Below are 15,328 nucleotides of genomic sequence, written 5' to 3'. Positions count from 1 at the left end.
GGTATTAATACTATCAAGGTTACTACCTAATATGAGCATATCATCAACATACAAGCACACAATAACATGAGAATCATCCACAGATTTAATGTAAACACATTTATCAGATTCATTAACCTTGAAGCCATTAGATATCATTACATGATTAAATTTTTCATGCCACTGTTTAGGTGCTTGTTTTAAACCATACAAAGATTTTTTCAGTTTGCATACTTTATCTTCAAACCTTTCACAACAAAACCTTCAGGTTGGTCCATATAAATTTCTTCATTCAATTCACCATATAAAAAAGCAGTTTTAACATCCATCTGATGTATATGCAAATCATAAATAGAAGCAATAGCAATCAGCATCCGGATAGAAGTGATTCTAGTGACCGGTGAATAGGTATCAAAGAAATCTAATCCTTCCTGTTGTTGTACCCCTTAGCTACCAACCTAGCTTTGTGTTTTTCTATAGTTCCATCTGTTCTAAGTTTCCTTTTGAAGACCCACTTGCAACCTATGGTTTTACTACCAGGAGGTAAGTCTACAAGCTCCCAAGTTTCATTTTGTTGAATGGAATCCCACTCATTATTTGAAGCTTCTTCCCAGAAGGGAGCTTCCGGAGAAGTCATAGCTTCCTTATAGGTTTGGGGTTCAGACTCTACCGTAAGAGTCACAAAATCTGGACCGAAACCTTTCTCGGTTCTGACCCTCTTACTTCTTCTAGGTTCGGTTTCAGCATCTAGAGACGGGGGTTGACTAGTCGAAGGAACATCTGAGAGATCATCGCGGACCCTTTTATGAGGTCCAGACCCTAAAGGGAAAATGTGTTCGAAAAACACTGCATCTCTGGATTCCATTATGGTGTTCTCACCAATTACCATGAACCTATAAGCACTAGTGCTCAGGATATCCTAGGAAAACACAATCTACAGTTTTAGGTCCTATTTGGTTTTCTTGGAACGAGGAGTGGCCACCTTGGCCAAACACCCCCACACTTTAAAGTATGCATAGGACGGTTGTCTTCCTTTCCATAACTCATATGGAGTTTTGTCGGATTTCTTAAATGGAACTCGGTTCAAGATATAGCAAGCAGAGAGAATTGCTTCCCCCCACAGGTTCGAAGGTAGCCCTGAACTAGCTAACATAGCGTTCACCATATCTATGAGTGTTCGGTTTTTCCTTTCAGCTACTCCATTCGACTCAGGTGAAGAAGGTGCAGTAGTTTCATGAATGATGCCATTAAGTTTGCAGAATTCTCCTATAGGTATCACATACTCACCGCCTCGGTCTGACCTAAGAGTTTTAATAGTAACACCTCTTTGGTTTTCTACTTCAAGTTTATATAATTTGAAAGCGTCTAAGGCTTCATCTTTACTTCTAAGAAGATAAATCTGACAGTATCTTGAGTGATCATCTATAAAAGTGATGTACCATTTTTTCCCACCTCTAGTTGGTGTTGATTTCAAATCTCCCAAATCTGAGTGGATTAGTTCTAGGGGAGTTGTACTACGTTCAACCTTTTTGTTAAAGGGTTTTCTTGCATATTTAGATTCAACACAAATTTCACATTTATAGCCTCTATCAATGTTTATTTTAGGAATGCATCCTAATTTAGCAAGTCTTTCAATAGATTTGAAATTAACATGTCCTAGTCTATCATGCCAAACATGTGAGGAGTCACAAACATAAGCAGAAGAAGATGCATTATCATTCAAGTTCAAAGAAAGTACACTTAGCTTAATCATGTTATCAGTGACATATCCTTTTCCTACGAAATCACCACCCTTAGAGATTACAACCTTGTTAGACTCAGCTACAAATTTAAAACCTTTCCCAAGTAAGATGGTTTCTGAGATAAGATTCTTGCATATGTCCGGGACGTGATACACGTCATTCAATGCGAGAGTTTTTTCTGAAGTGAGCTTCAATTCAACCTTGCCTTTTCCTACCACTTTAGAGGTAGAAGAGTTTCCCATAAACAATTTCTCATCGTCTCCTACTTTGTTATAGGAGTAGAAAGCATTTCTGAACTTACAGACATGCCTGGTGGCTCCAGAATCAAGCCACCAGTCTCTCACATTGGTCACATTAGAGACAAGGTTGACTTCAAACACCATGCCAGTAAAATATCCAGAATCATCTACTACGTTTGCTTTATTTTTCTGTTTAGGATCATTTTTGGTCTTTTTAGGTACCCTACAGTCTTTGGCCATATGACCAGTTTTCCCACAGTTATAGCAGTCGCCTTTGATGGTGTTTTTGGAGACACCACCCTTTGGCTTAAGATGGTTACCTTTGGAGTTACGTTGTTTGTTACGTTTACCATTTTTGCTGGATTCTCCGTGCCTTTTCTTTGACGCAGCATTATCGTCCAGGACATGAGCTTTGTTTGACATGTCTTTGCTCAGCATCAGGCTCTTGTCCTTGCAGCACAGAAGTTCCTCCACCTGGATCTTTTTCCCCAGCTCCACCATGGTGATTTCACGATTCTTGTGTCGCAGCCTCCTCTTGTACTTGTTCCATGAGGGTGGTAGCTTTTCAATCACTGCAGATACTTGTAGAGATTCATCAATATGCATGCCTTCAGCAAGAATTTCGTTGATGAGTAGCTGGAGTTCGACGAATTGTTCTACAACAGGCTTTTCATCAGTCATCTTATATTCCAGGAACCTAGCCACCAAGAACTTCTTGCTTCCAGCAGCCTCAGCAAGATATTTTTCTTCTAGGGATTCCCATAAATCAAAAGCAGTAAAATTCTCTTTTGCATTATAAAAGTCGTACAAGGAGTCATCCAGACAGTTAAGAATATGGTTTTTGCACATGTAATTCTTCCTAGTCCACCTATCCAGTCTATCTTCATAACCACGGTCATGAAGCCTTCTTTAGGGTCTTTCTAAGGCAACTTCATCTAGCCTTTGGTCTTTTAAGAAGAATAACATTTTGGACTGCCATCCTTTAAATCTTTGCCACTAAACTTTGGGGTTTGTCTACAGTACTCTTTCCCATGTTGTTACAAAATATAGTAAAGAGGATATCACCTTTAGATTGTTGGGAAAATTACTAATAATGTAACTGAGAAGAAGATACTTAGCTCAAACCGATGTTGCTGGAGATGCACAGAAAATGTAGAGGCACGTATACGATACGCTGTCCTAAAGGAAATATCGCCTGCCACTCCTCTGAGATGCTACAGCAGTTGGCGAGTCACCTCCAGGATACAACTACAGTTAGTACCCCTCAATGTAGCATACAATGAGGGTACCCTTAGAGCTTGGAAGAACTTAAAACAGTAGAAGAGATGTTTACAGAAAAACAGAGGGAGAGTAGAAGAGATGTTTCTCTGTGTTGTGTACAATGAGCTCAAGACTTCTCCCTTATATAGTGTTTAAGACGTCACAAACGAGAGGAAAAATGCATGCAACAAAACCATGCGTATGACAGAAATACTGGTAATGTTTGGTTGAAAACAGTGTTGCCTTTGTCAGGCTTAGAGCAGTGTGTTGGCTTCATGCGTATGACAGAAATACAGTGTTGCCTTTGTCAGGCTTAGAGAAGTGTGTTGTTAAGAAGCCAAGCCAAACACGTACGGACAAGAAAGCCAAAACAAATATGTACAGACAAGAAATCCAGGACAAAACATGTGCAGACAAAGAAGAAGATTCTTCTACATGTGTGTAAAACACGTACCAAAAGTAATAGCAAAAATATAGGATCTAATGAACCCACACCCACACCCGAGCCCGAGCCCGACCCGACAGACCGACCGGACGTACGGCGGCGGCGTGCGTGCTTCTGTGCGAAGCACCGCGCGTACGAGAAAGGCAACCTTGCCCTGGTCTAGGCCTTCCCTCCAAGCACAAAAGTCTAATGACCCAAGGGCCATGCCCTTATAGCCAATTCTATGGTATTTAAGTCTAAAACTCTTTAGATTTTAGTCAATGTGGGACTATTGTTTTATCTATTCAAATGAAAAAACAATTAATGGGCAATAGGTCTAGGGATCAAAACATAGTCCATGGAAAAATTGGTATTTTTAAAGTATTTTTTCTAACAGAATCACCATGGAAGAACACTTCAGAACTGCATCTTTTAGCTGAGTACAACTACAAACAACAACAACTTTTTCACTAATTACTTCCAACAGTTGTCGTGATACTATCAAGTTGTTTAATGAAGAAGTTGTTGGTGTTTGTAGTTGTACCCAGCTAAAAGATGCAAATCTGAAGTGTTCTTCCATGGTGATTCAGATATGCATTCTTATAGAAGTTACGAGAGATCTATATGAAGAAGATTATATTTTAGATATGAAGTCCTTGAGGATATGTGTTGCTGGTTTACACACAACTCTTGATTTTGCTCGAAATTCTACATTTTGTTGTTGTAAAGGAGGATGTTTCCTTGTATCGTTGGTGGGAATCAATAACTGTGACATGATAAAAGTATCACTTGTTAAGGGAAACAAGAGGAAAGCATTTCATGTGCGATAATATACTCAATTACCATTGTTATCTGAAGTATCAAATGATTCAAAACAGTCCAGGGAATACTGCCTTGTTGTTGCTTTTCATTAAACAGCTTGCTAGTATCACGACAATCACCACTTTTAACGAACAAAAACACATCTGAGTGCTCGAATAAGAGATCAAAATAGTACCCGGGTTCCAGAGTTAGCTTACAGACAGAATTTCCACTTCTAAGTAAGTCAAGATCTTTACCAGGATCAAACAACCTTCGACCATATCTATAAATGGTGATACCACCTCGTTGTAACAGTTTCACAAACAGTTCCCTACCATTACAACTGTCGCCATCTTTAACAATTAAAAATGCATTTGAATTAGCGAACAACAGTTCTACACTGTAGCCAAGTTTAATCAGCTTATAAACAAAATCATTAGTGTATTTATTCATTAAAACAAACTCTTCAAACTCTCTTCCTCGATCAAATATCAGTCGAGTATTCTCATCACTAGATAAAACATCACAAGATAAAGCATCACATATATAAGCAATTTGACTTGGGTGTGTGATGAAATACAAACCGATAAATTTGGTGAAGTAAGAATAAAATTGATTTATGGTATTTTCGTCAAAAAACTTCCATCCTTCAAACTGTTGAAATTCAACTTTGCACATCCGATTCAATATGTGTAGCCTTTCTAGTTTGAGAATCCAAAACAGCATTACGAGAATTATATTCATAAAAAAAGGGTTTACCCTCTTGATAATCCAGAAATTTCGACCTCACCTTATAATCCTTAACTGAAATGGTAACGCTGGCTCCTTCTGTATCAGTAAAATCAATTTTGTGTCAATTACCTTCTTCTGTTGTTGTAGGAATTACTTCCAAATCAGAATCGATTTTGGCTGTGAATCCAGATGAGAGTTCCGGCAAGCCTTCATCGATTTTCACTTTTCTCAAACGATCATGTACATCCTTCAATTTAGCAGATAAATTCTTAATGCTGGTGATAAGCTGTGGTGAAGGATTGTTGTAATTATCCTTGAATTCCCTAACTAAGTCTTCTTGAATACTCATCATAGAATCAACCTTCTTAGCTACCTCATCAAATTCTTTTTGATTCTCCATTGTAACCAGGTCACTCAGGAAAGAGTTCTCTGATATCATTTGTCACGATCTACGCGAAAATTTGATCTCAGGAAGAAACTCTCAATCTCTAAGGATAGAGATTATTGGACAAGAAGGGAGGAATTTGGAGGGTTAGAAGAAGAAATAGACATAGAAGTGGAAGAACAGATGAAATGGGAAGAAAAGAGATAATTTGATTAATTCATTTGATATCGATTCTTTACAAGAGACTCGGCTTATATTCTCACAAACATGAATACCTAAACTACCCTCTTACTAATAAGAAAACCACAAAAATAACCCACCGGTCCGATTGTCATGAAACTCGGTTCATGACAGACTACAAACCTTGAAATGAGACAAGGAAAGCCTGGAGTCTTTTTCGAAGTCTATTTTACACTTATCATCTGACGAATGATAAGACTACAAAAATCAATGTCTCTCCCTTCAACAATGTAACAGACCAATTCAGTAAGAGACCTGGTCCATAATGTAGTTGCAGGAAATCCTACACTACACCCCTCATATGATTTCATTGTTGATCAACTCATTTTTAGGTTTTCGCTCTTAATTTTATTGATTAATTTTTGAATGTTCTTACAAGAAAGATAAATAAATCAAGAATGAACTTTTCTCTGGACTTTCTCTCTCATATTTACTTGTTTCTTACTCAAAAAAGATCTCTCTTTCCTTTACAACTCGAATGACTATTTATAAGGAAATACATAGTGGATGACAGCTAATCTGTCCTTTATTTTCGGATATGGTTTGCGACATTCTCGCAACCTTACAAATATTAACTTCGCGAGATCTCTAATTTTCGCAAGACTATTACATCTTTCTCATGATCCTTGCTGACGTCGTTTCTGAAATTGTTCTGCGACGCTATTGTGCAATACCATTGATAACTTCGTTGAGACATAATTGTTGCGAGATTCTGATCCTACATCTTGCCTCTTCTCATATCTTCTCTTCAAAGTAGAGAATGATGTGAGAAATGCCACAACCGCTTACCTTCTCATATTCTGCATTTATCACACGTATTTTTTCTTCCATTTATTTCTCGGCACGTCTTTTGTAACCGTTACTTTTTAACCACTTAAATCTTTCCGTATTAACCATATTTATTTTCTCGAGGAAAAATTCCCTCTATATATATTTCTTTTCACCCTCTTCTTCTTTCTTTTTATTCTCTCTGCAACTTCGTCGTTCTTCTGCAAATTCCATTGTTGCAACTTTTCTTCTTTCCTCTTCAATCTTTTTGAATTCTTCTTCATCTTCAAACTAGATCTTCATTGTTCGTGATCTTCTTCGAGATAATTTCCCTGCTATCATTTTTCATGGATTTATCAAGGTTAGTCTTCACTTTTCTTCCTTATGAGTTTTGCTGAAATTGATATGTTTGAAATTAATCTTGTTTATTTCCTTATGTGATGTTGTTTATGTGATTCCCATACTCTTGTTATTTCAGCAAAAGCGGCTCCAACACTAAATTTACAGTTCAGAATCCTAACAATCCCAAATCACAGCATAAAGTTGTCGTACATAAAAGAAAGTCTGCGAATGAGAAGGTAGTAAGAAACACTATCTTTTTCTAATAACAATATTGTTGCCTCTGTTTCTTATCTAGATTGTAATTCGCATGGTGATAAAGATCTTCATAAACCTCACAAGAAATCTCGCCACCTCAAGGTTGTTCCAACTTATGTTCCCTTCCACCTACTCATTTCTTCCAAATCTCCTGCGACATCTTCGCAAGATAAACCTTTATCTCCAATTCGTGAAGATGCTTCCTCTGACTTCATTTCTTCCAAATGTCCTGCGACATATTCGCAAGATAAACCTTTATCTCCAACTCGCGAAAATGCTGCCTCTGATTTCATTTCTCCAGTTGATCTTTCTATGACTGAAATTCCCCTTGTGGTTCCTTCTGCGAATGAAACCTCTTCTCTTCCCATTGAGAATGTTTCTCAACCTTCTATCTCTACTAGTTCTCTACCTAAGTCTCTTCCTTTGTCGAAAGAAACCGTGGAAGGGATAGATATTGCTTTCAAGGTTTTATCTGAGATTCTGGATGATGGCAATAAGTCTTCTACTGATCCCATCAAGTCTAATATTTGCGAAATTCTGAGCAAGCACTTGGGTTCTGACAAAGCTGCTTCGCAGACAGCTTTAGAAAAAGAATGTAATGCTCTTCGTCTTGAAAATCAGAAACTTCAGAATTTTTTGCTGGATCGTGACAATCTTCGCAAGAAGAATGATGAATTAAGAGGTATGATTTCCCCATCTATGTCTTTAATTTTCCTTTTAGATGGTTTTATCCTTCCCATGTTTAATTATCATTTAAATCCCTCTTTCGCATGTTAAGCATTAAATCAGAAACGAGTAATGGAGAGATATCAATTTGAATCTGCTGTTGAAGAAGCCCGTGTTGATAAAGAAGTCTTAATGGATCAATATAACCAATTAGATAACCTTTATTCATATTCTCTTGATCAAATAAATAATTTTACCAATGAAAATACCCAATTAGTTCAAAGACAAGATCTATTAAGTAATGAAGTATCTCGTCTTTCTTATTCTTTAACCAAAGCTAATTTAGGGATGGAAACTTTATCAGATGAGAATAAAACCTTATCTCAAGAGAAGAGTTTATTTAAACAAGATGGCGATATCTTCGCAACAACTTAATATTCTCCAAAAAGTATGTGCTGACCAAGAAAATCTCTTCGCTCTTTAAGAAATGAACTTAAAGTAACAGAATCATCTATCGCTGAAAGAGATACACTCATTCAAGGTAGAATAGCTTTAAGTGTGAAGGCAAATCAGCTTAAAGAACAATATTCCAAATTAGAAGAATCTTATTCTTCTCTTGCGAAGAAAAATGCCTTCCTTGTTTCTAAAGAGAAAAATCTTCAGTCTCGACTTAAAGGTTTAGTTGGAGATAAATTTGATGACGCAATGGATCATTGGGAGAATAGTTGTCTATCCTTGATTCAACACCTTATTTCGCAAAAGGAAGGTAGTCATAATAGTTTGACTGCCTTAATTATCTTTCCTTTGTCATATCTCTCTGAATTCCTTATCTTAATAAAATTTTGTATTCTATTTTTCGCAGAGTCTGAGAAGAATCTTCATTCTTCTATTTCTGATTTGGAGGCTAAATATGCTAAAATTCGCAAAGAGAATGCATTACTCGTCTCTACCCTTACTGGTTCTCGCGACCGGCAGAAAGAAGACTTGATTATCTTGCTTATTTTAAGGATATTCAAGATAGGAATCATCAAAGAGCACTTCTTCTCCAAGTTCATCTCCGGGCTGAAGTCCTTGTAAATGACATTTTATTGTCCAACTCTCTTCCTCCTACATCAATTGATCCTTTAGAAGTAGATGATGATGAAGTTCCTCGTCCTGCTGATAGTGATTATGATTATGAAAGCGGTGCAGAGGATAATTTCCTGGAAGATGAAGAAGTTCCTTCTAAAGAAGTATCTGCTGGTGTTAATCAGAATGAGAAAGAAATTTCTCCTGAAGAAGTAGTTGCTGGCGATAATCAAGATGCTATCAAGTAATTGCTGGCGATAATCAAATGCTAGTCATGGCGAAGATCAAAGCCGAAATGAAGGAGAAGCTTGCGAGAATGTTGGCGAAGAATTCTGTCATCTCCTGCTACTGATATTGATATTGAAGCTTGAGCTTCTTTTCTAGCTTTGTTTTCTTGAGCTGTCTTATTTTTATCACTTTTGAGAGCTACATTTTTCAATACTTTGAGTCAACTTTTCTTTTAATATTTTGTTGATAAGAAAGATAATGCTTCTTGTATATCGATTCCCATACTTGCCTCTCATTATCTTTCTTGCAAAAATAATGTTGTGAATGCTTTATAATTTGTTTTATCATATGGTCTTATTTTGCCTTCCTAATTAAAGGTCTTATTATGCCATCTCTTGTCATTGCGACAAAATCGCAGGACGTCCTTGCACTTTCATACAAAAACCCATTGATCTTGTCTTAACTTTTTCTTTTGTATTATGGCCTCTTCAGGAATGTTGCGACAATATGACAGGCCTAAATATTCTTGCGAAAATAAAGCCCCATGACATTGCCGTCTTGCGATGAAATCGCAGGACGTCTTCGCACTTTCATGCGAAAACCCATTGATCTCATCTTATCTTTTTCTTTTGTATTATTGCCTCTTCAGGATTGTTGCACAAATATGACAAGCCTTAATTATCCTTGCGAATAAAAGCCTCATGACATTTGCGTCTTAAGACACTTATCAGCTCCCTAATGGAGGGTGCCGCCCTTATCTTCCCCCTGGTTGCCCCTTCAAGGAGGCGTACTTCTACCATACAAGGTTAGCTCCTCCCATCCAGTCTTAACAACAGTTGTTTTCGCAGCCTCTTATCCCTTTTACCTATAGGGCTTATGGTTACGAGACTGCACCCTAAGTGGGGTTTTCTTCAGGCCGAGTGCAGTATAAGCCAAGACTTGTCAAGAATGGCAAGGACGCTTCAAACGCCCTCGGCACTCTTGACTCAACCGTGTACCTCAGCGCCTTGATCAGATCTGCACTCCTTGGGGGAGTCCTTATTACCTTAGTCTCCCAACCCAAGTCATATGCTCAAGTTGAGAATCCAAGGTGCCTCTCCCGGATGGGTTTTATTGACCCCAAATCTCAATGACTCAGGTTCCGGTGGCGGTATAGCCCTTCCCTGAGCCATGTAACAGGTACCCCCTAATATGACGTACTTTAAGTCTTACATTTGCCTCTTACGAAATTTTATTCGCGAACTAGGGTGTACGCCATAAAGGTTCGCCCCTTTCTTTTATGTCACTGTTCTCTGCGAAAATTTCGCACATCATGATCTTGTTTTGTCATGAATAATCCTGCAATTATTCTTTCAGAATTCATAACTTCTCAAAGATTCTTACGGATAATATCTTTTTAAGTACAATATGTTCCATGGTCTAATCTATGACCAATATCTCTTCCTTCTGGGTCCATTAATCTATAAGCTCATGTTCCAACTATCTCCTTAATGATGTAAGGTACATCCCATTTTTTCGCTAATTTTCCACCATTTTCTCGCTGATATATTGGTGTTTCTCGCAGAACTAAATCTCCTGGTTGAAATTCACGTTTTGACACGTTTATTATATTCTCGAGCTAATCTTCGCTGATAATTCTCCATATGTTGTAAAGCTTTTTCTCCTTTTTCTTCTAATTCATCAAGTTTTTTTAAAATTAAACCCGCACTAAGATTCTTCTCCCAAGCTTCTCTTTTTGTTGTCGGAATAAAAACTTTTGTTGGTAACACCGCTTCAACTCCGTATGTTAAACAAAAAGGTGACATTCCAGTAGCTTCTCTTCTAGTTGTATTATAAGCCCATACTGCATTATGTACTTGTTCGCACCATGATCTGTGATGTCCTTCCAATTTCTTCTTTAATATATCTGCAATTGTTTTATTTGTTGCTTCTACTTGCCCATTAGCTTGTGGATACAAAGGAGTGGACTTTCCACATTTTCTTGAATGCATTAAGTAACATTTCTATGTTCTGCCCCTCAAACTGTTTCCCATTATCAGATACCAACTGTGCAGGAATTCCAAATCTGCAAATGATATTTTCGAATATGAATGTAAAGATATCTTTGTCGCGAATATGTTGTACTGCCTTCACTTCTGTCCATTTTGTGAAATAATCTGTTGCGACTATTAAGTATCTTCTTTGTCCAGTTCCTGGTAAAAATGGCCCCACAATGTCTAAGCCCCATTTTCCAAAGGGCACACACTGGTTGAAGATGACAATGGTGCTCCTGGTGCATGTATCTTCTTTCCATGCCGCTGACAATCTTCGCAACGTCTTGATATTTGTTTTGCATCTTCATGCATGTATGGCCAGTAAACCTTGCATTTTTGCTCTATGTGCCAAAGATCTTCCTCCACTATGATTGCCAGCATCTCCACTATGTAACATTTTCAGCACCTTTTCTCCTTCCTCTCGTGTCAAACATCTGAGTGATGGTCCACTAAAGGATTTTCGGTATAAACCCATCTCTTAATTCATAATTCGTTGCTCGGCTTTTTAACTTGTGTGTTTCCAATCTATTTCTTGGTGTTTCTCCTTTCGCCAAATATGCATGAAGTTCCATTCTCCAGTCTGCGACATTATTTATTTGTTCTTCTTTTTCATTATCTATGACCATCACATCCACATCTTCCTCTTCTTTATTGATTGATGGTGACAGAAGTGTTTGTATTTTTATGCATCTCGCAGTTGGATCTGTCATCATACTTGAGATGAAAGCAAAAGCGTCTGCGAGTCTATTATCCTTTCTTGAAATGTGCCTCCATTTTATTTTGGGATTTTCGCTGACAATTCTTCAACCAGCTTCTTGTATTTCTTCAGGATGGTTCATTTGTAGTATACTCTCCTTTTATTTGGCGAATAACTAGCTGCGAATCACTAGTGATCCTGGCATTTTCTAGTTTCATTTCTATTGCGAATTTTAATGCATGTATCACAGCTTCATATTGTTTCATTATGTGGATGCAAATTCCAATCTGAATGAAAAAGCCATCTTTATTCCTTCTGGCGAAATTAAAACAATTCCAACTCCATTTCCTTCTCCATTTGATGATCCATCTACCAGTATTTCCCATCTATTTGGTTCTGTTAATAAATCTTTTGGATCTCCATGTTCCTTCTACATCCATCATTTCTTCTACTGCTTCATCTTCTTCTAAAGGAAATTCTGCCAAGAAATCCGCAACAACTTGTGATTTTGGTGAAGACAAAACTTCATATTTAATATCAAAATGGCCTACTTGTGCATTCCATCTCTCCCCCTTCCTGATCTTTTAGAATTCTTCATCACTGATTCAATTGGTACTTTTGTTAATACCTTTATCTTGTGTGCTTGAAAGTATATGCGGAGCTTAAATGATGCATAAACTAATGCTAAGATTAACTTTTCAATCTTTGAGTAATTCTTCTCTGCGTATTAAAAGTTTTGCTAATGTAATAAATGGGTTTCTCCACTCCTGCGTCTACTCGCAATAACACAACACTTAATGCATGCGACGTTGTCGCAAGGTAAATCAATAATTCTTCTCCTGGTTCTGCCTTTTAAAATAGTTGTATTCATAAGATGTTCTTTGATTCCTTGAAAAGCCTTTTCACATTCATCACTCCATTTAAATTTCACCCTTCTTGAGTATATCGAAAAAATATTTGCATTTGTCTGATGATCGCGAAATGAATCTCCCCAGCGAAGCTAGAAGCCCATTCAACTTCTGTACATCTTTTATTGTTGCTGGTGTTGGCATGTCACGAACTGCTTGCACTTTTTCTGGATCAACCTGTATTCCTTCCTTTGATACAATGTAGCCTAAAATTTTCCCGATGCAACTCCAATAGTACACTTCTCGGATTCAATTTAATGTTATACTGCCGCATTTGTTCAAAAATCTCCCTCAAGTCTTGTACATGGTCTTTAGCTTCTTTACTCTTTACTAACATGTCGTCCACGTATACTTCTAATGTTTGTGTATCCATTTTGCGAACACCTTCTCTACCATTCTTTGATATGTTGCTCCCGCATTTCGCAAACCAAATGGCATTTTCGTGTAACAATATAAACCTCTAGGGGCAAAGAAAGCATGTTCTTGATCTTCTTCAGCGAGAGGATTTGGTTATACCCTTTGTACCCATCTAAAGATGATACCCTATCATTTCCCTGCGGATTCCACCATTTGAGGAATATCGGTAACGGAAAACTATCTTTGGGGCAAGCTTTGTTCAAATCAGTGAAATCTATGCAAATCCTGATTCCTTGTTTTTTTTGGGACAATGACCATATTCGCTATCCATTCTGGGTATTTAGCTTCTCTTATAATTCCTGCCTCCAGCATTTTCTGTAATTCTTCTTCTATTTGGGAATGGTAAGTTGTTGCGATTTTTCTTATTCTCTGTTTAAATGGTCTCACATTTTTGTTAATCTCCAATCTGTGGCAAGCAATTGTTGGATCTATTCCTGGTATCTCATCCATGTTTCCTGCGAAAATATCTTTATATTCTCGCAGTAAGTTGACAGTTCTTTCTTCTTCTATATCCATTTTGGTTCCAATTCTCAACATTAGAGGCTCCTCTACAGTCCCAACATTTATTTCTTTTGTTGGTTCTGCGGCAGTGTAACTGGGTTTAGGTTCTCCCATTGGTGTGGGTTCTTTAATTGCTTTTATGGGTCCTTCCCCTTCTTCCGAAATTTCGCTGGGTATTCCTTTGCCTTCTTTTGCCCTTATCATATATATTCTAAATTCTTCTTCCTTCTTTGCTTCCTTTACCAATTTTCTGCGAAATTGTTTCTTTTTTCTTGTCCTTCATAACGCCTTACTTCAATTTGATGACATAATTTCGCATTGTCAACATCTCCGTAGAATTCATACCACTATTTCTCCTTTAGGTTTTGTTATGGATTTTCCAAAGCCGTGAACAAAATATGTTGAACTGGACATTTCTTCGTCTTTAAATCCCATTACCCGGAATGCATGATAAAATATTATATCAACTGAACTTCCTATATCAATTAAAGTTCTGTTCAACATCCATTCTCCTGTGGATTTTATTGTTGTCTCATTCTCTTGTCGTGTAATAGGCACTGTGATGACCAACAGAGATGTATGGTTCAAATTTTCTTTTGGTATTCCTTCCGCCATGAACGCAATTCATTGCTTTTCCCAATCTTTCAAGGGTGAAGTTTTTTCTACCGCCATAATTTTCTTTCCTTCAAAATTTCGTTTATGTATTCTTCCTTTGATGTTTTCATGGAATTCATTAACAAAGCTTTTTGTTATCATATCACTCCAATTGTTTTGCCATTTTCATGGAATTCATCTTTCCTCTAACTGATTCACTGATTTGTTTAATCACTTTCTTGATTTGAATCTTCTCAATCAACAATCTTCAACTTTCGATCTTCAATCTCCCTGTTTCTAGCGCCATTATGTAGTTGCAGCAAATCCTACACTACAACCCTCATATGATTTCATTGTTGATCAACTCATTTTTAGGTTTTCACTCTTAATTTTATTGATTAATTTTTGAATGTTCTTACAAGAAAGATAAAGAAATCAAGATTGAACTTTTCTCTGGACTTTCTCTCTCATATTTACTTGTTTCTTACTCAAAAAATATCTCTCTTTCCTTTACAACTCGAATGACTATTTATAAGGAAATACATAGTGGATGACAGCTAATCTGTCCTTTATTTTCGGATATGGTTTGCGACATTCTCGCAACCTTACAAATATTAACTTCGCGAGCTCTCTAATTTTCGCAAGACTATCACATCTTTCTCATGATCCTTGCTGACGTCGTTTCTGAAATTGTTCTGCGACGCTATTGTGCAATACCATTGATAACTTCGCTGAGACATAATTGTTGCGAGATTATGATCCTACACATAACATCTTATCAATTGTGTCCGGCATCATGTTTGCCACAACTAGTTTTCCAGCAACTTTAAGAAACAACTCAGCACCATGAACATCAATCTTACCATCTTTCAAAGAAACATTTTTATTAAGAAGAAGGGTTGACAGCACGTTTGGAGACAACCTCTCATGCTCAGGGGTGGAAATTGAAGGTTACCAACCCGGGTCACCATAAAGATTTCATTTCCTACAATGGTTTTAATTAAAGGTGCAGTTGACAATGTCTGGTTCATGTAAATTTGCATAAAATT

The sequence above is a fragment of the Papaver somniferum genome, chromosome 6, assembly GCF_003573695.1.
Source record: "Papaver somniferum cultivar HN1 chromosome 6, ASM357369v1, whole genome shotgun sequence".
Classification (NCBI taxonomy): Eukaryota; Viridiplantae; Streptophyta; class Magnoliopsida; order Ranunculales; family Papaveraceae; genus Papaver; species Papaver somniferum.
Note: the sequence above shows the minus strand (reverse complement) of the source record.